The sequence below is a fragment of the Daphnia magna genome, unplaced genomic scaffold (assembly GCF_020631705.1).
Source record: "Daphnia magna isolate NIES unplaced genomic scaffold, ASM2063170v1.1 Dm_contigs117, whole genome shotgun sequence".
In the NCBI taxonomy this organism is placed as follows: Eukaryota; Metazoa; Arthropoda; class Branchiopoda; order Diplostraca; family Daphniidae; genus Daphnia; species Daphnia magna.
Window position 1 is genome coordinate 259,825 of NW_025533128.1, and position 23,491 is coordinate 283,315.

General features: G+C 37.5%; 26 non-coding genes across 26 annotated transcripts; 19 read left to right on the forward strand and 7 right to left on the reverse strand.

Moving 5' to 3' along the window:
• Positions 1–7,633: 7,633 nt before the first annotated feature.
• Positions 7,634–7,715, forward strand: Trnal-aag. Its single transcript has one exon. It is a non-coding gene; the product is annotated as a tRNA-Leu (tRNA).
• A 101-nt stretch (positions 7,716–7,816) lies between these two features.
• On the forward strand, positions 7,817–7,889 carry Trnar-ucg. Its single transcript has one exon. It is a non-coding gene; the product is annotated as a tRNA-Arg (tRNA).
• A 550-nt stretch (positions 7,890–8,439) lies between these two features.
• On the reverse strand, positions 8,440–8,511 carry Trnaq-uug. Its single transcript has one exon. It is a non-coding gene; the product is annotated as a tRNA-Gln (tRNA).
• Positions 8,512–9,277: 766 nt separating this feature from the next.
• On the forward strand, positions 9,278–9,384 carry Trnay-gua. The gene is made up of 2 exons: positions 9,278–9,314; positions 9,349–9,384. It is a non-coding gene; the product is annotated as a tRNA-Tyr (tRNA).
• A 544-nt stretch (positions 9,385–9,928) lies between these two features.
• On the forward strand, positions 9,929–10,010 carry Trnal-aag. The gene has a single exon. It is a non-coding gene; the product is annotated as a tRNA-Leu (tRNA).
• A 101-nt stretch (positions 10,011–10,111) lies between these two features.
• Trnar-ucg lies at positions 10,112–10,184 on the forward strand. Its single transcript has one exon. It is a non-coding gene; the product is annotated as a tRNA-Arg (tRNA).
• A 549-nt stretch (positions 10,185–10,733) lies between these two features.
• Trnaq-uug lies at positions 10,734–10,805 on the reverse strand. Its single transcript has one exon. It is a non-coding gene; the product is annotated as a tRNA-Gln (tRNA).
• Positions 10,806–11,570: 765 nt separating this feature from the next.
• Trnay-gua lies at positions 11,571–11,677 on the forward strand. The gene is made up of 2 exons: positions 11,571–11,607; positions 11,642–11,677. It is a non-coding gene; the product is annotated as a tRNA-Tyr (tRNA).
• A 543-nt stretch (positions 11,678–12,220) lies between these two features.
• On the forward strand, positions 12,221–12,302 carry Trnal-aag. The gene has a single exon. It is a non-coding gene; the product is annotated as a tRNA-Leu (tRNA).
• Positions 12,303–12,403: 101 nt separating this feature from the next.
• Positions 12,404–12,476, forward strand: Trnar-ucg. Its single transcript has one exon. It is a non-coding gene; the product is annotated as a tRNA-Arg (tRNA).
• A 550-nt stretch (positions 12,477–13,026) lies between these two features.
• On the reverse strand, positions 13,027–13,098 carry Trnaq-uug. The gene has a single exon. It is a non-coding gene; the product is annotated as a tRNA-Gln (tRNA).
• Positions 13,099–13,864: 766 nt separating this feature from the next.
• On the forward strand, positions 13,865–13,971 carry Trnay-gua. The gene is made up of 2 exons: positions 13,865–13,901; positions 13,936–13,971. It is a non-coding gene; the product is annotated as a tRNA-Tyr (tRNA).
• Positions 13,972–14,514: 543 nt separating this feature from the next.
• On the forward strand, positions 14,515–14,596 carry Trnal-aag. Its single transcript has one exon. It is a non-coding gene; the product is annotated as a tRNA-Leu (tRNA).
• Positions 14,597–14,697: 101 nt separating this feature from the next.
• Positions 14,698–14,770, forward strand: Trnar-ucg. Its single transcript has one exon. It is a non-coding gene; the product is annotated as a tRNA-Arg (tRNA).
• Positions 14,771–15,320: 550 nt separating this feature from the next.
• On the reverse strand, positions 15,321–15,392 carry Trnaq-uug. Its single transcript has one exon. It is a non-coding gene; the product is annotated as a tRNA-Gln (tRNA).
• Positions 15,393–16,157: 765 nt separating this feature from the next.
• On the forward strand, positions 16,158–16,263 carry Trnay-gua. Its single transcript has 2 exons — positions 16,158–16,194; positions 16,228–16,263. It is a non-coding gene; the product is annotated as a tRNA-Tyr (tRNA).
• A 543-nt stretch (positions 16,264–16,806) lies between these two features.
• On the forward strand, positions 16,807–16,888 carry Trnal-aag. The gene has a single exon. It is a non-coding gene; the product is annotated as a tRNA-Leu (tRNA).
• Positions 16,889–16,989: 101 nt separating this feature from the next.
• Positions 16,990–17,062, forward strand: Trnar-ucg. Its single transcript has one exon. It is a non-coding gene; the product is annotated as a tRNA-Arg (tRNA).
• Positions 17,063–17,610: 548 nt separating this feature from the next.
• Trnaq-uug lies at positions 17,611–17,682 on the reverse strand. The gene has a single exon. It is a non-coding gene; the product is annotated as a tRNA-Gln (tRNA).
• A 765-nt stretch (positions 17,683–18,447) lies between these two features.
• On the forward strand, positions 18,448–18,554 carry Trnay-gua. The gene is made up of 2 exons: positions 18,448–18,484; positions 18,519–18,554. It is a non-coding gene; the product is annotated as a tRNA-Tyr (tRNA).
• A 543-nt stretch (positions 18,555–19,097) lies between these two features.
• Positions 19,098–19,179, forward strand: Trnal-aag. Its single transcript has one exon. It is a non-coding gene; the product is annotated as a tRNA-Leu (tRNA).
• Positions 19,180–19,280: 101 nt separating this feature from the next.
• On the forward strand, positions 19,281–19,353 carry Trnar-ucg. The gene has a single exon. It is a non-coding gene; the product is annotated as a tRNA-Arg (tRNA).
• Positions 19,354–19,903: 550 nt separating this feature from the next.
• On the reverse strand, positions 19,904–19,975 carry Trnaq-uug. Its single transcript has one exon. It is a non-coding gene; the product is annotated as a tRNA-Gln (tRNA).
• A 764-nt stretch (positions 19,976–20,739) lies between these two features.
• Trnay-gua lies at positions 20,740–20,846 on the forward strand. Its single transcript has 2 exons — positions 20,740–20,776; positions 20,811–20,846. It is a non-coding gene; the product is annotated as a tRNA-Tyr (tRNA).
• Positions 20,847–21,571: 725 nt separating this feature from the next.
• Positions 21,572–21,644, forward strand: Trnar-ucg. The gene has a single exon. It is a non-coding gene; the product is annotated as a tRNA-Arg (tRNA).
• Positions 21,645–22,195: 551 nt separating this feature from the next.
• On the reverse strand, positions 22,196–22,267 carry Trnaq-uug. Its single transcript has one exon. It is a non-coding gene; the product is annotated as a tRNA-Gln (tRNA).
• Between the last annotated feature and the right edge of the window lie 1,224 nt (positions 22,268–23,491).

Here is a 23,491-nt window from a genome sequence, read left to right on the forward strand (position 1 = left end):
CTCGGTGCTTCTTCTTGGATGCTAGTTATAAAATTGAAGTTATCAATTTCGTAAATGGATTCTTTTATTAACTAAAAAAAAACCTTTCTCTTTCGTTTTGTGGATTTCAAACCTTTCCAGTAGAGGCATGGCGTTTCAACTTGACATTCCCATCTGAAGAGCCCATTACGGGAGATTTCCCACAAGGGGGACAAGACACTGTGCTCGTATTCTTTATTTTTACCTTGATATTTAAGCGACAAAGCTCCAATTCCTTAAAGGCCCTTGAGAACAAAGGTTCGTTCACAATTGGACTCGAAATAAAAAAATATATGATGTACTTTCTTATGAATCATGTATCTTACTTAAATTCTAAACAATTAACTCTCTCAGATTCCTTTGAAATTTCTGCTATAGTACTGATCAACATCTTTTCAGAATTCAAAGGGGATTTATGCCTCAGATGATACCACATAGAAAATAATGCTTCGCAAAACAAATAACTGATAGAAGTTGTGGCACGTGCAGGCCAAAATCCAGAGTAAATATAGTCATTTTTGTCGGCGTCTGTAATCTCTCTGCAATCCATGCAAAGAAGCTTGCAGCTCTTAAATCAAAACGGCCTTTTCCAAATAAGAAAGTAAGAGATCTCATTAGACCAGATATAGATATAGAAAATAAAACATCAAATACCTTGATGCATAACAACTGCTATTTGAAAATTTGGGTCAGGGTTAGGTATGAGTTTCATATTTACTTTGCCGCTACATTTAACACACTGAGTTGGAACAAAACAAGGAACACATATATCTGAAAAGAATGAAGTTGAAAAATATGAAATACATTTGGTTTAAAAATGCATCACCTTTCAATACAGATTTCCAATCTTTGTCCCAAAACTCATAAGGTTTCAATGGCTGCAAAATTTCCTTATTGACAAGATATCTATGGTGAAATGGTTGTCGAGAATGCAAAACATCATCACAATCCCAGCACAGGTGATTTTTGCAGGTCATGCATCTAACGGCAGCTGACTCCAAAATTTTTTGACATACATTACAACAACTATTTCTGAAAGGTTGCTTTGACACATAAATTTCAAAAATGTCAGTTCGAACATTTTCCCATTCTTTTCTCTAATCACATTGCATTTCTTGCCAAGTTTTCCTTACGAACTGATTTGTTGAAGCAGCTCTAAAGTCTTCCTTTAAGTTTTCAATCAGTTTTCGTTCAACTTCATCTAACTCTTCTGAAATAAAAAAGAAATTTATAATGTATATATGAAGAGACCACTATGTTTGGAGGAGACAAATTAATTAGAATTACATACCAAATAGAGGATTAGTATCTGTGAGTTGTTGGAGAATTTGAGAGGTTGTGGCAGAAACCATTTCATGACAATTAACGTTACCAATTTTATTATTTGAACATTTTTCTTTTTTTCACGTTTCCTACCAGTATTACAGTTATACGTTTTTCCACCAACCTTGAAAATAGTATTCCTTTTTATTTATTTTTTCGATTGTTTTTTTGTTTTTCAACACCTTGTCTGTCAGCTAAAGATTCTCTTTTATATTTACGTTTTCATTTGGCCCTGGGAAGATCACTATCTCTTTCCTCGCATTGTTCATCACATGAAGTTTCAGATTTGTTACCCATAATTTTTAGATAAAAAACTCAAGCAAACGTGTTTCAAAATGATATTGATCAAATTAAGGGATATTCAAAGGAATATTTCACTTTGAATATGACCGTTAGGTGGCACCATACAGTAACAATGTAAATAGACGAGATAGGAAAAACAATGGATCTAGTATTTCTAAAATGATTTTTTTTTTACTTTTTAATAGTATTTAGATATTTAAAAAATAAATACCTGCATCCATTACGTTTCTCGGTAGGGGTTCTAACTCGTTTCATTTTATAAAAGATTCAAAAGTTTTAAACTCACTTCCTAACATCCCATAAGATGGCGCAGTTCCTCTTAAACGTATAGAATAGGGTCATAGCCTACTTAAATAAGTAGGCTATGGATAGGGTGATGGATAGGGTGAAAGTCTGTAATGTAATTCTAAAAGTCTGTAATTCTATTTGCGATATTTTTTACAACCAAAATTTCAATTGAAAAAATTTATTTCTTGGTTCTTATTTGGCTTACTATAACCACTTATCTCCCCTTTAACAACAAGAATCAATGAGGTTTTAAGGCAAAAAGTGAAAATTTCAATGAATAATAAAAATAATAAAACAATTTCAAATATTTAATCGCTCCAAATCAAAATGTTACTGAATTACAACAATTAAATTTTGAAGACAAACCAGTTTCTCAAGACTAATGTTAACATGAGAGACAAAGGATATTGTCAAGATATAAAAAGCAATATTTTAGAAATCTAAAAGAATAGTAGGAATTGGTTTCATTTTAAAACATCTGTCTTATCTGAATTATTTAAAACTATAGCTTTACATCAATTTATCTGACAACATTTTATGGATCTAAAAAAGCACTCTAATAAAATTAAGACAAAGCGTTGTCTCAAGAAGAAAATAGCGGGAGTGGACCCAAAAGCCATAACGAAAGGTATAATAGAAAAATATATTTTGGTAGAAAAATATCAGCTAAAAAAATAAAAATTAGAATAAAAAAATAATACAATAATCTTGAGAAAACCCTTTGTCTGAATGAGTGACCCCCAAACTAAGACAAAGGTTTGTCTCAAGATGTGGAGGATAGGTTGCAGTCGAGTCATCACACTTAAAGGGGATATGACAAAATATTGAAATGGGTTTTTAATTTAATAAAAACGGATTTCGTTATGATACTTACGTTTATTTTAATGTTCAATGGCAAATAAGGGGAAAACCATGATACAAAAACCTTCACTATCTCGTGCAAGGAAGGGAGAGGTTTTTAAAGCACAAATGCGCAAAGTACGTATGTTAAGGTGAGGAGAAACCCTACAATAGTAGACGAGTGCCGGCAAAATAACGGTAAAAAAATGTACTGCGAAAGATACTTTTACCCAATTCTGTAGTTAAATAGTTATTTTTTACAAAAAAAATTTGGAAAAAAAAAATCGTTTTAAAAACATCATTGTGCTATGTGCATGTTGTATGAATAAAGCATTATCTTAACTCAATAATCCATCCTGGATTTATGATTTTATTCAGGTATTCACGATTATTAATATCACTGTATCTATATGGAAATATACGGTTTTTGTTAATATAAAGAGGTAGAAAGATTTTTATTCGTCCTTACGGAACTACTAGGATGCATTAATTTGTACTGAAATCCTAAAATGGCAACATTAAGATGACTTTCGCATGCGTTGGTGACTGGCTATAACTGATCTTAAACATTGATTTTATGGTCACTGATGCACTCATTTTGAGGTTTTATAAGACGACTTTTGGCTCCAAGTAAGCAACCACTGAAAAAAAAATCTACTGTGTTTGGATTGAAACACGAGGTTTCCGCATCATAGTCGACTAGTCTTCCATTTAGTCAATTTATCCTTTCAGTACATATTTTGAACTAATAAACCAAACTGTGAAAAAGTGTTTCTAAAATATAGCTTCCAACATTCGGAAAGGATTTCACAGATTTATAAATTTTGCGTCCGTTGTAGTGCTGGTTTGTTGTAGTGCAGTGGACTCCTCTATGTATATTGCAAGAATAATTGTTCCATGTCTTTACAGAATGAGCGACCGTTAGCTCTAGGGTTGGGGCTATTTTTATATTACATTTTAATGTCCTCTATCGACGTCTTTTCCTTCCCTAAATCATACAGATCAAAACGATTTGTAATATTTTCCCTTTGTCTGGTTGACGTCGTAGGCGTTTGGCTACGTAATATATTCCCAACACATCTCCTACTAGACCCGACAGCGACTTTCCACCCATACTACACGCCTCAACCTACTTTACTGGATTTTTGGCAGGTAAGACTGGAGCTTCATCTTATTCTTCAGGCTCAAAGTTCTGCAGTAGTCATCGGCAATTTGACATTCACCGGTTTATCCTCCAATACCTCTTCGAATGAAAGATTGGATGGTACGGTTGATCAATTGGCCGTTTGGTATTTTAACAGTTGCAGCCAGGACCAACATATCTCTACTATTAATCCATTCCTTTACTTCTCTCCACCATTCACATCAATCGTTTGGTGATTTCGTCGTAAATGAAAGCAATTTCCCTGAATTGGATCTTGCTACCAAATCTTCTTTTGCTGTGTAATGTTTCAAAAGGTAGCAAAAAGTTGGTAACAAAGTACTCCTAATTTTGCTAAAATATTGTAACGAGTTATCGCCGGTGGGCTCGGTGTATTTCTGAATCTCTACAACACTCAAGCACTACACAAAGTAAACACAACTGGTCTATTAAGCTACTGGCCACGAAGGTCTACACTACAGTCCCATTTATAGTCTTCCAGTCGTGGGAAAGAGTCAGTCGGCAAATCCGATGTATCAGAAATCAGATGACGCTCGAATGGTACTTCCGTCGGTCGTCTGTCTATTCGTTACAGCTATAACGGATGGCGAGAGTTCTCTTACGAATGATGCGTGAACGCTACAATATTCCCAATCAGGCGGTGGTTGTTTGAGGCAGCAGATATCAAATTAATGGCTTGCTCTGGCGGAAAACAGTCCGAACATCTATTTTTATGAAATTGATTCGGCGTGATTGGTCGTAGCATTGTAACGTATTTTTGTAAAGTATCATTGCAACGTATCAGAGGGGTCTAGAGTATAGCACAAAATCTGGTTCGCCATATTCTAAACACGCGTGGCCACTGGATAGCTACACTAGAATTCTCATCACCTTTCCCAGGAAAAAAATGTATGGAATTATTACATCGTTATTATATACTTTTTCTATGTAATTCTCATGTATTGAGTATGTTATGCTGATACCTATTTAGTATGCTAAAAATATGTCATTTATGTGTAATAAATCCTAATAACTACGTATTTTTCAGTAAAATGCTATATAATATTACATCGCTAATACATATTAAATGTGAATTTAGTATCTATTAATAAATAAAAAAAATAACTAGAGTACTGTACATATAAATGTTATTTACAAAGTAAATACATAAAATTTATATTGGTTTTTATCGTCTACGGGAATCGAACCCTCCCGCAATTTTTGCCACTTTTTTTGAAATACTAATGAATCTTAAGCAGTTTAAAGAACAATTCTAAAAATTTGAACATAATATTTAATAATTATTTAAAAACTTTTCCCTCAAAATCATTTACAACCTTTTAAATTAATATCGTAACAGAGGTTTCTATTATAAAATTCGAGTTAATTTTAAATTGTACAGCACATCTTATTATTCAACTAAATGCTGTAGTGAACAAATAGATCAGTTCGCGAACCTTAAGTCAACCTTGCCCTTCGTTAGGAACGTAACGGAGACTCACTATCCAACGAAAACGACCATCTTACACCTTCCAATTGCTTTAGTCTTTGGTTGGTGAGATGTACGGCACCCTGAAATATAGCCCCTGACGTGAAGGGGATACAAAAAGCCGAGCAGAAGTTGCCGTAGGATTTAGTCAGTAGTCAATGAGTTAGTCTGTTGCGTTGCTAGCCAAGTGTCAAATTAGTGTGTCTGTTCTTTAGTGAGTCCATTTTCGTCTTTCGGTTTTCCCTTAGTTTGTCTTCTGTGTAGTTTATCTGAGTGAGACTGAATTTCTTAAATAAACAGCTACCCTGTCATCGATCGTTACACGGTGGAGATGGAGGGTACACCTTCCTGCTAGAGCAAGGTAAGGTCGAAACGGTTAAGTTACCGGATTGTTTTCGGAAAAAATAGTAGAGTAAGGAACTAGAAGACGGATTGAGAGGTTGCTTCGTTTTGAGATTGCTTGAGTATAGGACCACAGTACCGGCCGAATTTCTTGGTTCTCTGGTTGCTTTGTTACCCGGGGAGATCTTGCTTTACGCAGGTTAAATTAGGTGTACGGGAAGATCTGCGAGACCGGAAGGTTAGGGGATTCTGGTTTAGGGAGTAGATGAATTCTGGTAAACTTAGGTAAAGTAAACGGATTAGGGGGTAGAAGTTCCATCTTTAAGCAGAATTAGGGAGCGCGACGGACAAACAGATGAATCCGAGGTAAGATTGAAGCTTCCGACGAGGAAGTGCGTAAACACAGAAACTTACACTTCTGCTTCGGTTGGCCATTCAGGTTCGGGTTTTTGAGATTTACGGCAGAATCCCTGAACCCGATCGAAAGCATAGGAGCCAGCATAATAATAATAATAATAATAATAATAATAATAATAATAATAATAATAATAAGAAGAAGAAGAAGAAGAAGAAGAAGAAGAAGAAGAAGAAGAAGAAGAAGAAGAAGAAGAAGAAGAAGAAGAAGAAGAAGAAGAAGAAGAAGAAGAAGAAGAAGAAGAAGAATAATAAGAAGAAGAAGAAGAAGAAGAAGAAGAAGAAGAAGAAGAAGAAGAAGAAGAAGAAGAAGAAGAAGAAGAAGAAGAAGAAGAAGAAGAAGAAGAAGAAGAAGAAGAAGAAGAAGAAGAAGAAGAAGAAGAAGAAGAAGAAGAAGAAGAAGAAGAAGAAGAAGAAGAAGAAGAAGAAGAAGAAGAAGAAGAAGAAGAAGAAGAAGAAGAAGAAGAAGAAGAAGAAGAAGAAGAAGAAGAAGAAGAAGAAGAAGAAGAAGAAGAAGAAGAAGAAGAAGAAGAAGAAGAAGAAGAAGAAGAAGAAGAAGAAGAAGAAGAAGAAGAAGAAGAAGAAGAAGAAGAAGAAGAAGAAGAAGAAGAAGAAGAAGAAGAAGAAGAAGAAGAAGAAGAAGAAGAAGAAGAAGAAGAAGAAGAAGAAGAAGAAAGAAGAAGAAGAAGAAGAAGAAGAAGAAGAAGAAGAAGAAGAAGAAGAAGAAGAAGAAGAAGAAGAAGAAGAAGAAGAAGAAGAAGAAGAAGAAGAAGAAGAAGAAGAAGAAGAAGAAGAAGAAGAAGAAGAAGAAGAAGAAGAAGAAGAAGAAGAAGAAGAAGAAGAAGAAGAAGAAGAAGAAGAAGAAGAAGAAGAAGAAGAAGAAGAAGAAGAAGAAGAAGAAGAAGAAGAAGAAGAAGAAGAAGAAGAAGAAGAAGAAGAAGAAGAAGAAGAAGAAGAAGAAGAAGAAGAAGAAGAAGAAGAAGAAGAAGAAGAAGAAGAAGAAGAAGAAGAAGAAGAAGAAGAAGAAGAAGAAGAAGAAGAAGAAGAAGAAGAAGAAGAAGAAGAAGAAGAAGAAGAAGAAGAAGAAGAAGAAGAAGAAGAAGAAGAAGAAGAAGAAGAAGAAGAAGAAGAAGAAGAAGAAGAAGAAGAAGAAGAAGAAGAAGAAGAAGAAGATGCTTTCGGAAATTTGTCGTATTATAATATTGATTGCAGCTCGTGGACTCTCTTATCGCACGAGTTGAATTCTTCTCAACTTATTCTAAATTAACTTTCGAGTGTCTGTGTTCGTCATAATATGAAAATCAATATATTTCAAATTTAGATAATCCTTCTGACATTAGATAAGACGAAGAATTTACAGGTCATACGATAATACCAAACAAAGTTGCTAAGCAATCTACGACATTGATTCTCATTTTCTAATGGTAAACTGGCTATTTCCGCCTGAGGAAACATCTGCTCCCCATAACATATAGGGTAGCGTGGCCGAGCGGTCTAAGGCGCTGGTTTAAGGCACCAGTCTCTTCGGAGGCATGGGTTCGAATCCCATCGCTGCCATTCCTTACATTTTGATTTTACATTTTTCTCGAAAGATTATCTTTTACCCAACACAGGGATGATCATTTTTATATCAACATTCAATGTCTTGAATTTAACATGGTCGTGTGGCCTAATGGATAAGGCGTCGGACTTCGGATCCGAAGATTGCAGGTTCGAGTCCTGCTACGATCATTTGTGTTTCAAAGTCTATTTTAACACACCGAAGATACAGCTCTAATGGCAAAACAGAAATACATTTCACAGCAACGAACTATTTCCGACCCATTCCCTGCCTTTACTCCTAGTTGTGTGCGATGCCTCAAGGACGTACCAAGGTATGGGGTAAAGAAGTACATCGGAGAGCGAGAATTACGCATACTTTACCATTCCATGTAAACTTTGCACCTCACGACGATGATTTCTAAACGCAACGACTAAACACATCCTAATCCTGCTGAAACAAGAACAGGTAGTTCTTAAGTATTTTCTGTGATCTCGGTTGGCTATAGTAACTTTAGAGAAACAGCCAAAATATCACTTGTAAATCCACCAGTTTAAAGAAATGATTGTGGGCCCATCCGGGAATTGAACCCGGGATCACTCACACCCGAAGCAAGTATCATACTACTAGACCAATGAGCCAATCGCGTTTCATATAAAACATCAAAGGCTTTAAAAAATCTTGGTCGTTACTTATTGCCAACTATGAATAGCCTTTTAAGGGCAATAAGGTCAAAAGTTAAGGTTCCACTGAGAATCGAACTCAGATTATCAGAGTCAAAGTCTGATGTGATAACCATTACACCATGGAACCGCTGTTACATAAATATCCGCAAGGGGGAATCTTCTTACGCCTTACGACCTTACGGAAGGTGCTTAAGGTGTAAGGCGTAAGCTCTGATCCATCCAATAGGCGAAAATTAGTCATTAAGAAGTAAGGTGTAAGGCGTGTATATCAAACTGCTTCGGTTTTTACGCCTTAACGACAGTGGATGGCGTAGGATGAACCAACCAGTAAACATGGGCGGACACAATGCGATAAATAGTTAGTTAGTAGCAACTGCTTGAAAGTTGTTGATTTGAATCATCAAATTTTGAATACAAACAGTAATGCATACAGGCACATTAATTTTCATTTCTTCAATGGAGCCCGAAAAGAATTTAGTTTTCCGTGAATTGTTAAAACAGTTTTTTTCCAGTTAATTCTGGTTTGCTTCAATAATAAAATCCAAGAATAATCAACTACCAGGACTAACAGTTTTTAACTCAAACCCACGCTCACGGCCTCGCTGTTTTACCTCTAAGTTTGAGACGTAACCAAATGCCATCCGGATGCAGTTCCTCAAGGCGTAATCGGTAAGCAAGAGGGCGTAAGGCTTTACAAAAAGGTTCTTGTGAACATAGCTGATAACATAGAAAAGCATTGTATGAGATATTCATGCTTAGCATTAAAAAAACAGCCAAATACGGGTAAGATGGATTGCGACCCAACATATCAAGTTCATTACCATACTACGCAATGCTGAACGGAGTTTATGTGTAGTAATATGAAGTTTTCGTTGCTCGTGTCAGTATGCCATCCTTCGATAGCTCAGTTGGTAGAGCGGTGGACTGTAGAGATAAAAAGTATATTAGAAATAAATTGTTAGTTATCCATAGGTCGCTGGTTCAACTCCGGCTCGAAGGAAATAGATTGAAAATAGATGTTATTAACAATAAGTGAAATTGAATGTAAGGAATGATTACTTTCAGTTAAACATAGCCATATTACGTCAAAATCTACAATAGAAAATTAATCTAAAAATATGCGTAACATTACATATGGCTCATTGGTCTAGTGGTATGATTCCTGCTTTGGGTGTAGGAGGCCCCGGGTTCAAATTCCGGATGAGCCCTAAATGTTAAAAGAATTGGTTGTTAAATGAGGATGCTTTCGGAAATTTGTCGTATTATAATATTGATTACAGCTAGTGGACTCTCTTATCGCACGAGTTGAATTCTTCTCAACTTATTCTAAATTAACTTTCGAGTGTCTGTGTTCGTCATAATATGAAAATCAATATATTTCAAATTTAGATAATCCTTCTGACATTAGATAAGACGAAGAATTTACAGGTCATACGATAATACCAAACAAAGTTGCTAAGCAATCTACGACATTGATTCTCATTTTCTAATGGTAAACTGGCTATTTCCGCCTGAGGGAAACATCTGCTCCCCATAACATATAGGGTAGCGTGGCCGAGCGGTCTAAGGCGCTGGTTTAAGGCACCAGTCTCTTCGGAGGCATGGGTTCGAATCCCATCGCTGCCATTCCTTACATTTTGATTTTACATTTTTCTCGAAAGATTATCTTTTACCCAACACAGGGATGATCATTTTTATATCAACATTCAATGTCTTGAATTTAACATGGTCGTGTGGCCTAATGGATAAGGCGTCGGACTTCGGATCCGAAGATTGCAGGTTCGAGTCCTGCTACGATCATTTGTGTTTCAAAGTCTATTTTAACACACCGAAGATACAGCTCTAATGGCAAAACAGAAATACATTTCACAGCAACGAACTATTTCCGACCCATTCCCTGCCTTTACTCCTAGTTGTGTGCGATGCCTCAAGGACGTACCAAGGTATGGGGTAAAGAAGTACATCGGAGAGCGAGAATTACGCATACTTTACCATTCCATGTAAACTTTGCACCTCACGACGATGATTTCTAAACGCAACGACTAAACACATCCTAATCCTGCTGAAACAAGAACAGGTAGTTCTTAAGTATTTTCTGTGATCTCGGTTGGCTATAGTAACTTTAGAGAAACAGCCAAAATATCACTTGTAAATCCACCAGTTTAAAGAAATGATTGTGGGCCCATCCGGGAATTGAACCCGGGATCACTCACACCCGAAGCAAGTATCATACTACTAGACCAATGAGCCAATCGCGTTTCATATAAAACATCAAAGGCTTTAAAAATCTTGGTCGTTACTTATTGCCAACTATGAATAGCCTTTTAAGGGCAATAAGGTCAAAAGTTAAGGTTCCACTGAGAATCGAACTCAGATTATCAGAGTCAAAGTCTGATGTGATAACCATTACACCATGGAACCGCTGTTACATAAATATCCGCAAGGGGAATCTTCTTACGCCTTACGACCTTACGGAAGGTGCTTAAGGTGTAAGGCGTAAGCTCTGATCCATCCAATAGGCGAAAATTAGTCATTAAGAAGTAAGGTGTAAGGCGTGTATATCAAACTGCTTCGGTTTTTACGCCTTAACGACAGTGGATGGCGTAGGATGAACCAACCAGTAAACATGGGCGGACACAATGCGATAAATAGTTAGTTAGTAGCAACTGCTTGAAAGTTGTTGATTTGAATCATCAAATTTTGAATACAAACAGTAATGCATACAGGCACATTAATTTTCATTTCTTCAATGGAGCCCGAAAAGAATTTAGTTTTCCGTGAATTGTTAAAACAGTTTTTTTCCAGTTAATTCTGGTTTGCTTCAATAATAAAATCCAAGAATAATCAACTACCAGGACTAACAGTTTTTAACTCAAACCCACGCTCACGGCCTCGCTGTTTTACCTCTAAGTTTGAGACGTAACCAAATGCCATCCGGATGCAGTTCCTCAAGGCGTAATCGGTAAGCAAGAGGGCGTAAGGCTTTACAAAAAGGTTCTTGTGAACATAGCTGATAACATAGAAAAGCATTGTATGAGATATTCATGCTTAGCATTAAAAAAACAGCCAAATACGGGTAAGATGGATTGCGACCCAACATATCAAGTTCATTACCATACTACGCAATGCTGAACGGAGTTTATGTGTAGTAATATGAAGTTTTCGTTGCTCGTGTCAGTATGCCATCCTTCGATAGCTCAGTTGGTAGAGCGGTGGACTGTAGAGATAAAAAGTATATTAGAAATAAATTGTTAGTTATCCATAGGTCGCTGGTTCAACTCCGGCTCGAAGGAAATAGATTGAAAATAGATGTTATTAACAATAAGTGAAATTGAATGTAAGGAATGATTACTTTCAGTTAAACATAGCCATATTACGTCAAAATCTACAATAGAAAATAATCTAAAAAATATGCGTAACATTACATATGGCTCATTGGTCTAGTGGTATGATTCCTGCTTTGGGTGTAGGAGGCCCCGGGTTCAAATTCCGGATGAGCCCTAAATGTTAAAAGAATTGGTTGTTAAATGAGGATGCTTTCGGAAATTTGTCGTATTATAATATTGATTACAGCTAGTGGACTCTCTTATCGCACGAGTTGAATTCTTCTCAACTTATTCTAAATTAACTTTCGAGTGTCTGTGTTCGTCATAATATGAAAATCAATATATTTCAAATTTAGATAATCCTTCTGACATTAGATAAGACGAAGAATTTACAGGTCATACGATAATACCAAACAAAGTTGCTAAGCAATCTACGACATTGATTCTCATTTTCTAATGGTAAACTGGCTATTTCCGCCTGAGGAAACATCTGCTCCCCATAACATATAGGGTAGCGTGGCCGAGCGGTCTAAGGCGCTGGTTTAAGGCACCAGTCTCTTCGGAGGCATGGGTTCGAATCCCATCGCTGCCATTCCTTACATTTTGATTTTACATTTTTCTCGAAAGATTATCTTTTACCCAACACAGGGATGATCATTTTTATATCAACATTCAATGTCTTGAATTTAACATGGTCGTGTGGCCTAATGGATAAGGCGTCGGACTTCGGATCCGAAGATTGCAGGTTCGAGTCCTGCTACGATCATTTGTGTTTCAAAGTCTATTTTAACACACCGAAGATACAGCTCTAATGGCAAAACAGAAATACATTTCACAGCAACGAACTATTTCCGACCCATTCCCTGCCTTTACTCCTAGTTGTGTGCGATGCCTCAAGGACGTACCAAGGTATGGGGTAAAGAAGTACATCGGAGAGCGAGAATTACGCATACTTTACCATTCCATGTAAACTTTGCACCTCACGACGATGATTTCTAAACGCAACGACTAAACACATCCTAATCCTGCTGAAACAAGAACAGGTAGTTCTTAAGTATTTTCTGTGATCTCGGTTGGCTATAGTAACTTTAGAGAAACAGCCAAAATATCACTTGTAAATCCACCAGTTTAAAGAAATGATTGTGGGCCCATCCGGGAATTGAACCCGGGATCACTCACACCCGAAGCAAGTATCATACTACTAGACCAATGAGCCAATCGCGTTTCATATAAAACATCAAAGGCTTTAAAAAATCTTGGTCGTTACTTATTGCCAACTATGAATAGCCTTTTAAGGGCAATAAGGTCAAAAGTTAAGGTTCCACTGAGAATCGAACTCAGATTATCAGAGTCAAAGTCTGATGTGATAACCATTACACCATGGAACCGCTGTTACATAAATATCCGCAAGGGGGAATCTTCTTACGCCTTACGACCTTACGGAAGGTGCTTAAGGTGTAAGGCGTAAGCTCTGATCCATCCAATAGGCGAAAATTAGTCATTAAGAAGTAAGGTGTAAGGCGTGTATATCAAACTGCTTCGGTTTTTACGCCTTAACGACAGTGGATGGCGTAGGATGAACCAACCAGTAAACATGGGCGGACACAATGCGATAAATAGTTAGTTAGTAGCAACTGCTTGAAAGTTGTTGATTTGAATCATCAAATTTTGAATACAAACAGTAATGCATACAGGCACATTAATTTTCATTTCTTCAATGGAGCCCGAAAAGAATTTAGTTTTCCGTGAATTGTTAAAACAGTTTTTTTCCAGTTAATTCTGGTTTGCTTCAATAATAAAATCCAAGAATAATCAACTACCAGGACTAACAGTTTTTAACTCAAACCCACGCTCACGGCCTCGCTGTTTTACCTCTAAGTTTGAGACGTAACCAAATGCCATCCGGATGCAGTTCCTCAAGGCGTAATCGGTAAGCAAGAGGGCGTAAGGCTTTACAAAAAGGTTCTTGTGAACATAGCTGATAACATAGAAAAGCATTGTATGAGATATTCATGCTTAGCATTAAAAAAACAGCCAAATACGGGTAAGATGGATTGCGACCCAACATATCAAGTTCATTACCATACTACGCAATGCTGAACGGAGTTTATGTGTAGTAATATGAAGTTTTCGTTGCTCGTGTCAGTATGCCATCCTTCGATAGCTCAGTTGGTAGAGCGGTGGACTGTAGAGATAAAAAGTATATTAGAAATAAATTGTTAGTTATCCATAGGTCGCTGGTTCAACTCCGGCTCGAAGGAAATAGATTGAAAATAGATGTTATTAACAATAAGTGAAATTGAATGTAAGGAATGATTACTTTCAGTTAAACATAGCCATATTACGTCAAAATCTACAATAGAAAATAATCTAAAAAATATGCGTAACATTACATATGGCTCATTGGTCTAGTGGTATGATTCCTGCTTTGGGTGTAGGAGGCCCCGGGTTCAAATTCCGGATGAGCCCTAAATGTTAAAAGAATTGGTTGTTAAATGAGGATGCTTTCGGAAATTTGTCGTATTATAATATTGATTACAGCTAGTGGACTCTCTTATCGCACGAGTTGAATTCTTCTCAACTTATTCTAAATTAACTTTCGAGTGTCTGTGTTCGTCATAATATGAAAATCAATATATTTCAAATTTAGATAATCCTTCTGACATTAGATAAGACGAAGAATTTACAGGTCATACGATAATACCAAACAAAGTTGCTAAGCAATCTACGACATTGATTCTCATTTTCTAATGGTAAACTGGCTATTTCCGCCTGAGGAAACATCTGCTCCCCATAACATATAGGGTAGCGTGGCCGAGCGGTCTAAGGCGCTGGTTTAAGGCACCAGTCTCTTCGGAGGCATGGGTTCGAATCCCATCGCTGCCATTCCTTACATTTTGATTTTACATTTTTCTCGAAAGATTATCTTTTACCCAACACAGGGATGATCATTTTTATATCAACATTCAATGTCTTGAATTTAACATGGTCGTGTGGCCTAATGGATAAGGCGTCGGACTTCGGATCCGAAGATTGCAGGTTCGAGTCCTGCTACGATCATTTGTGTTTCAAAGTCTATTTTAACACACCGAAGATACAGCTCTAATGGCAAAACAGAAATACATTTCACAGCAACGAACTATTTCCGACCCATTCCCTGCCTTTACTCCTAGTTGTGTGCGATGCCTCAAGGACGTACCAAGGTATGGGGTAAAGAAGTACATCGGAGAGCGAGAATTACGCATACTTTACCATTCCATGTAAACTTTGCACCTCACGACGATGATTTCTAAACGCAACGACTAAACACATCCTAATCCTGCTGAAACAAGAACAGGTAGTTCTTAAGTATTTTCTGTGATCTCGGTTGGCTATAGTAACTTTAGAGAAACAGCCAAAATATCACTTGTAAATCCACCAGTTTAAAGAAATGATTGTGGGCCCATCCGGGAATTGAACCCGGGATCACTCACACCCGAAGCAAGTATCATACTACTAGACCAATGAGCCAATCGCGTTTCATATAAAACATCAAAGGCTTTAAAAAATCTTGGTCGTTACTTATTGCCAACTATGAATAGCCTTTTAAGGGCAATAAGGTCAAAAGTTAAGGTTCCACTGAGAATCGAACTCAGATTATCAGAGTCAAAGTCTGATGTGATAACCATTACACCATGGAACCGCTGTTACATAAATATCCGCAAGGGGAATCTTCTTACGCCTTACGACCTTACGGAAGGTGCTTAAGGTGTAAGGCGTAAGCTCTGATCCATCCAATAGGCGAAAATTAGTCATTAAGAAGTAAGGTGTAAGGCGTGTATATCAAACTGCTTCGGTTTTTACGCCTTAACGACAGTGGATGGCGTAGGATGAACCAACCAGTAAACATGGGCGGACACAATGCGATAAATAGTTAGTTAGTAGCAACTGCTTGAAAGTTGTTGATTTGAATCATCAAATTTTGAATACAAACAGTAATGCATACAGGCACATTAATTTTCATTTCTTCAATGGAGCCCGAAAAGAATTTAGTTTTCCGTGAATTGTTAAAACAGTTTTTTTCCAGTTAATTCTGGTTTGCTTCAATAATAAAATCCAAGAATAATCAACTACCAGGACTAACAGTTTTTAACTCAAACCCACGCTCACGGCCTCGCTGTTTTACCTCTAAGTTTGAGACGTAACCAAATGCCATCCGGATGCAGTTCCTCAAGGCGTAATCGGTAAGCAAGAGGGCGTAAGGCTTTACAAAAAGGTTCTTGTGAACATAGCTGATAACATAGAAAAGCATTGTATGAGATATTCATGCTTAGCATTAAAAAAACAGCCAAATACGGGTAAGATGGATTGCGACCCAACATATCAAGTTCATTACCATACTACGCAATGCTGAACGGAGTTTATGTGTAGTAATATGAAGTTTTCGTTGCTCGTGTCAGTATGCCATCCTTCGATAGCTCAGTTGGTAGAGCGGTGGACTGTAGAGATAAAAGTATATTAGAAATAAATTGTTAGTTATCCATAGGTCGCTGGTTCAACTCCGGCTCGAAGGAAATAGATTGAAAATAGATGTTATTAACAATAAGTGAAATTGAATGTAAGGAATGATTACTTTCAGTTAAACATAGCCATATTACGTCAAAATCTACAATAGAAAATAATCTAAAAAATATGCGTAACATTACATATGGCTCATTGGTCTAGTGGTATGATTCCTGCTTTGGGTGTAGGAGGCCCCGGGTTCAAATTCCGGATGAGCCCTAAATGTTAAAAGAATTGGTTGTTAAATGAGGATGCTTTCGGAAATTTGTCGTATTATAATATTGATTACAGCTAGTGGACTCTCTTATCGCACGAGTTGAATTCTTCTCAACTTATTCTAAATTAACTTTCGAGTGTCTGTGTTCGTCATAATATGAAAATCAATATATTTCAAATTTAGATAATCCTTCTGACATTAGATAAGACGAAGAATTTACAGGTCATACGATAATACCAAACAAAGTTGCTAAGCAATCTACGACATTGATTCTCATTTTCTAATGGTAAACTGGCTATTTCCGCCTGAGGAAACATCTGCTCCCCATAACATATAGGGTAGCGTGGCCGAGCGGTCTAAGGCGCTGGTTTAAGGCACCAGTCTCTTCGGAGGCATGGGTTCGAATCCCATCGCTGCCATTCCTTACATTTTGATTTTACATTTTTCTCGAAAGATTATCTTTTACCCAACACAGGGATGATCATTTTTATATCAACATTCAATGTCTTGAATTTAACATGGTCGTGTGGCCTAATGGATAAGGCGTCGGACTTCGGATCCGAAGATTGCAGGTTCGAGTCCTGCTACGATCATTTGTGTTTCAAAGTCTATTTTAACACACCGAAGATACAGCTCTAATGGCAAAACAGAAATACATTTCACAGCAACGAACTATTTCCGACCCATTCCCTGCCTTTACTCCTAGTTTGTGCGATGCCTCAAGGACGTACCAAGGTATGGGGTAAAGAAGTACATCGGAGAGCGAGAATTACGCATACTTTACCATTCCATGTAAACTTTGCACCTCACGACGATGATTTCTAAACGCAACGACTAAACACATCCTAATCCTGCTGAAACAAGAACAGGTAGTTCTTAAGTATTTTCTGTGATCTCGGTTGGCTATAGTAACTTTAGAGAAACAGCCAAAATATCACTTGTAAATCCACCAGTTTAAAGAAATGATTGTGGGCCCATCCGGGAATTGAACCCGGGATCACTCACACCCGAAGCAAGTATCATACTACTAGACCAATGAGCCAATCGCGTTTCATATAAAACATCAAAGGCTTTAAAAATCTTGGTCGTTACTTATTGCCAACTATGAATAGCCTTTTAAGGGCAATAAGGTCAAAAGTTAAGGTTCCACTGAGAATCGAACTCAGATTATCAGAGTCAAAGTCTGATGTGATAACCATTACACCATGGAACCGCTGTTACATAAATATCCGCAAGGGGGAATCTTCTTACGCCTTACGACCTTACGGAAGGTGCTTAAGGTGTAAGGCGTAAGCTCTGATCCATCCAATAGGCGAAAATTAGTCATTAAGAAGTAAGGTGTAAGGCGTGTATATCAAACTGCTTCGGTTTTTACGCCTTAACGACAGTGGATGGCGTAGGATGAACCAACCAGTAAACATGGGCGGACACAATGCGATAAATAGTTAGTTAGTAGCAACTGCTTGAAAGTTGTTGATTTGAATCATCAAATTTTGAATACAAACAGTAATGCATACAGGCACATTAATTTTCATTTCTTCAATGGAGCCCGAAAAGAATTTAGTTTTCCGTGAATTGTTAAAACAGTTTTTTTCCAGTTAATTCTGGTTTGCTTCAATAATAAAATCCAAGAATAATCAACTACCAGGACTAACAGTTTTTAACTCAAACCCACGCTCACGGCCTCGCTGTTTTACCTCTAAGTTTGAGACGTAACCAAATGCCATCCGGATGCAGTTCCTCAAGGCGTAATCGGTAAGCAAGAGGGCGTAAGGCTTTACAAAAAGGTTCTTGTGAACATAGCTGATAACATAGAAAAGCATTGTATGAGATATTCATGCTTAGCATTAAAAAAACAGCCAAATACGGGTAAGATGGATTGCGACCCAACATATCAAGTTCATTACCATACTACGCAATGCTGAACGGAGTTTATGTGTAGTAATATGAAGTTTCGTTGCTCGTGTCAGTATGCCATCCTTCGATAGCTCAGTTGGTAGAGCGGTGGACTGTAGAGATAAAAAGTATATTAGAAATAAATTGTTAGTTATCCATAGGTCGCTGGTTCAACTCCGGCTCGAAGGAAATAGATTGAAAATAGATGTTATTAACAATAAGTGAAATTGAATGTAAGGAATGATTACTTTCAGTTAAACATAGCCATATTACGTCAAAATCTACAATAGAAAATAATCTAAAAAATATGCGTAACATTACATATGGCTCATTGGTCTAGTGGTATGATTCCTGCTTTGGGTGTAGGAGGCCCCGGGTTCAAATTCCGGATGAGCCCTAAATGTTAAAAGAATTGGTTGTTAAATGAGGATGCTTTCGGAAATTTGTCGTATTATAATATTGATTACAGCTAGTGGACTCTCTTATCGCACGAGTTGAATTCTTCTCAACTTATTCTAAATTAACTTTCGAGTGTCTGTGTTCGTCATAATATGAAAATCAATATATTTCAAATTTAGATAATCCTTCTGACATTAGATAAGACGAAGAATTTACAGGTCATACGATAATACCAAACAAAGTTGCTAAGCAATCTACGACATTGATTCTCATTTTCTAATGGTAAACTGGCTATTTCCGCCTGAGGAAACATCTGCTCCCCATAACATATAGGGTAGCGTGGCCGAGCGGTCTAAGGCGCTGGTTTAAGGCACCAGTCTCTTCGGAGGCATGGGTTCGAATCCCATCGCTGCCATTCCTTACATTTTGATTTTACATTTTTCTCGAAAGATTATCTTTTACCCAACACAGGGATGATCATTTTTATATCAACATTCAATGTCTTGAATTTAACATGGTCGTGTGGCCTAATGGATAAGGCGTCGGACTTCGGATCCGAAGATTGCAGGTTCGAGTCCTGCTACGATCATTTGTGTTTCAAAGTCTATTTTAACACACCGAAGATACAGCTCTAATGGCAAAACAGAAATACATTTCACAGCAACGAACTATTTCCGACCCATTCCCTGCCTTTACTCCTAGTTGTGTGCGATGCCTCAAGGACGTACCAAGGTATGGGGTAAAGAAGTACATCGGAGAGCGAGAATTACGCATACTTTACCATTCCATGTAAACTTTGCACCTCACGACGATGATTTCTAAACGCAACGACTAAACACATCCTAATCCTGCTGAAACAAGAACAGGTAGTTCTTAAGTATTTTCTGTGATCTCGGTTGGCTATAGTAACTTTAGAGAAACAGCCAAAATATCACTTGTAAATCCACCAGTTTAAAGAAATGATTGTGGGCCCATCCGGGAATTGAACCCGGGATCACTCACACCCGAAGCAAGTATCATACTACTAGACCAATGAGCCAATCGCGTTTCATATAAAACATCAAAGGCTTTAAAAAATCTTGGTCGTTACTTATTGCCAACTATGAATAGCCTTTTAAGGGCAATAAGGTCAAAAGTTAAGGTTCCACTGAGAATCGAACTCAGATTATCAGAGTCAAAGTCTGATGTGATAACCATTACACCATGGAACCGCTGTTACATAAATATCCGCAAGGGGAATCTTCTTACGCCTTACGACCTTACGGAAGGTGCTTAAGGTGTAAGGCGTAAGCTCTGATCCATCCAATAGGCGAAAATTAGTCATTAAGAAGTAAGGTGTAAGGCGTGTATATCAAACTGCTTCGGTTTTTACGCCTTAACGACAGTGGATGGCGTAGGATGAACCAACCAGTAAACATGGGCGGACACAATGCGATAAATAGTTAGTTAGTAGCAACTGCTTGAAAGTTGTTGATTTGAATCATCAAATTTTGAATACAAACAGTAATGCATACAGGCACATTAATTTTCATTTCTTCAATGGAGCCCGAAAAGAATTTAGTTTTCCGTGAATTGTTAAAACAGTTTTTTTCCAGTTAATTCTGGTTTGCTTCAATAATAAAATCCAAGAATAATCAACTACCAGGACTAACAGTTTTTAACTCAAACCCACGCTCACGGCCTCGCTGTTTTACCTCTAAGTTTGAGACGTAACCAAATGCCATCCGGATGCAGTTCCTCAAGGCGTAATCGGTAAGCAAGAGGGCGTAAGGCTTCTAAAAAGGTTCTTGTGAACATAGCTGATAACATAGAAAAGCATTGTATGAGATATTCATGCTTAGCATTAAAAAAACAGCCAAATACGGGTAAGATGGATTGCGACCCAACATATCAAGTTCATTACCATACTACGCAATGCTGAACGGAGTTTATGTGTAGTAATATGAAGTTTTCGTTGCTCGTGTCAGTATGCCATCCTTCGATAGCTCAGTTGGTAGAGCGGTGGACTGTAGAGATAAAAAGTATATTAGAAATAAATTGTTAGTTATCCATAGGTCGCTGGTTCAACTCCGGCTCGAAGGAAATAGATTGAAAATAGATGTTATTAACAATAAGTGAAATTGAATGTAAGGAATGATTACTTTCAGTTAAACATAGCCATATTACGTCAAAATCTACAATAGAAAATAATCTAAAAATATGCGTAACATTACATATGGCTCATTGGTCTAGTGGTATGATTCCTGCTTTGGGTGTAGGAGGCCCCGGGTTCAAATTCCGGATGAGCCCTAAATGTTAAAAGAATTGGTTGTTAAATGAGGATGCTTTCGGAAATTTGTCGTATTATAATATTGATTACAGCTAGTGGACTCTCTTATCGCACGAGTTGAATTCTTCTCAACTTATTCTAAATTAACTTTCGAGTGTCTGTGTTCGTCATAATATGAAAATCAATATATTTCAAATTTAGATAATCCTTCTGACATTAGATAAGACGAAGAATTTACAGGTCATACGATAATACCAAACAAAGTTGCTAAGCAATCTACGACATTGATTCTCATTTTCTAATGGTAAACTGGCTATTTCCGCCTGAGGAAACATCTGCTCCCCATAACATATAGGGTAGCGTGGCCGAGCGGTCTAAGGCGCTGGTTTAAGGCACCAGTCTCTTCGGAGGCATGTGTTCGAATCCCATCGCTGCCATTCCTTACATTTTGATTTTACATTTTTCTCGAAAGATTATCTTTTACCCAACACAGGGATGATCATTTTTATATCAACATTCAATGTCTTGAATTTAACATGGTCGTGTGGCCTAATGGATAAGGCGTCGGACTTCGGATCCGAAGATTGCAGGTTCGAGTCCTGCTACGATCAGTTGTGTTTCAAAGTCTATTTTAACACACCGAAGATACAGCTCTAATGGCAAAACAGAAATACATTTCACAGCAACGAACTATTTCCGACCCATTCCCTGCCTTTACTCCTAGTTGTGTGCGATGCCTCAAGGACGTACCAAGGTATGGGGTAAAGAAGTACATCGGAGAGCGAGAATTACGCATACTTTACCATTCCATGTAAACTTTGCACCTCACGACGATGATTTCTAAACGCAACGACTAAACACATCCTAATCCTGCTGAAACAAGAACAGGTAGTTCTTAAGTATTTTCTGTGATCTCGGTTGGCTATAGTAACTTTAGAGAAACAGCCAAAATATCACTTGTAAATCCACCAGTTTAAAGAAATGATTGTGGGCCCATCCGGGAATTGAACCCGGGATCACTCACACCCGAAGCAAGTATCCATACTACTAGACCAATGAGCCAATCGCGTTTCATATAAAACATCAAAGGCTTTAAAAAATCTTGGTCGTTACTTATTGCCAACTATGAATAGCCTTTTAAGGGCAATAAGGTCAAAAGTTAAGGTTCCACTGAGAATCGAACTCAGATTATCAGAGTCAAAGTCTGATGTGATAACCATTACACCATGGAACCGCTGTTACATAAATATCCGCAAGGGGGAATCTTCTTACGCCTTACGACCTTACGGAAGGTGCTTAAGGTGTAAGGCGTAAGCTCTGATCCATCCAATAGGCGAAAATTAGTCATTAAGAAGTAAGGTGTAAGGCGTGTATATCAAACTGCTTCGGTTTTACGCCTTAACGACAGTGGATGGCGTAGGATGAACCAACCAGTAAACATGGGCGGACACAATGCGATAAATAGTTAGTTAGTAGCAACTGCTTGAAAGTTGTTGATTTGAATCATCAAATTTTGAATACAAACAGTAATGCATACAGGCACATTAATTTTCATTTCTTCAATGGAGCCCGAAAAGAATTTAGTTTTCCGCGAATTGTTAAAACAGTTTTTTTTCCAGTTAATTCTGGTTTGCTTCAATAATAAAATCAAGAATAATCAACTACCAGGACTAACAGTTTTTAACTCAAACCCACGCTCACGGCCTCGCTGTTTTACCTCTAAGTTTGAGACGTAACCAAATGCCATCCGGATGCAGTTCCTCAAGGCGTAATCGGTAAGCAAGAGGGCGTAAGGCTTTACAAAAAGGTTCTTGTGAACATAGCTGATAACATAGAAAAGCATTGTATGAGATATTCATGCTTAGCATTAAAAAAACAGCCAAATACGGGTAAGATGGATTGCGACCCAACATATCAAGTTCATTACCATACTACGCAATGCTGAACGGAGTTTATGTGTAGTAATATGAAGTTTTCGTTGCTCGTGTCAGTATGCCATCCTTCGATAGCTCAGTTGGTAGAGCGGTGGACTGTAGAGATAAAAAGTATATTAGAAATAAATTGTTAGTTATCCATAGGTCGCTGGTTCAACTCCGGCTCTGAAGGAAATAGATTGAAAATAGATGTTATTAACAATAAGTGAAATTGAATGTAAGGAATGATTAATTTCAGTTAATACATAGCCAATTATCGTCAAAATCTACAATAGAAAATAATCTAAAAAATATGCGTAACATTACATATGGCTCATTGGTCTAGTGGTATGATTCCTGCTTTGGGTGTAGGAGGCCCCGGGTTCAAATTCCGGATGAGCCCTAAATGTTAAAAGAATTGGTTGTTAAATGAGGATGCTTTCGGAAATTTGTCGTATTATAATATTGATTACAGCTAGTGGACTCTCTTATCGCACGAGTTGAATTCTTCTCAACTTATTCTAAATTAACTTTCGAGTGTCTGT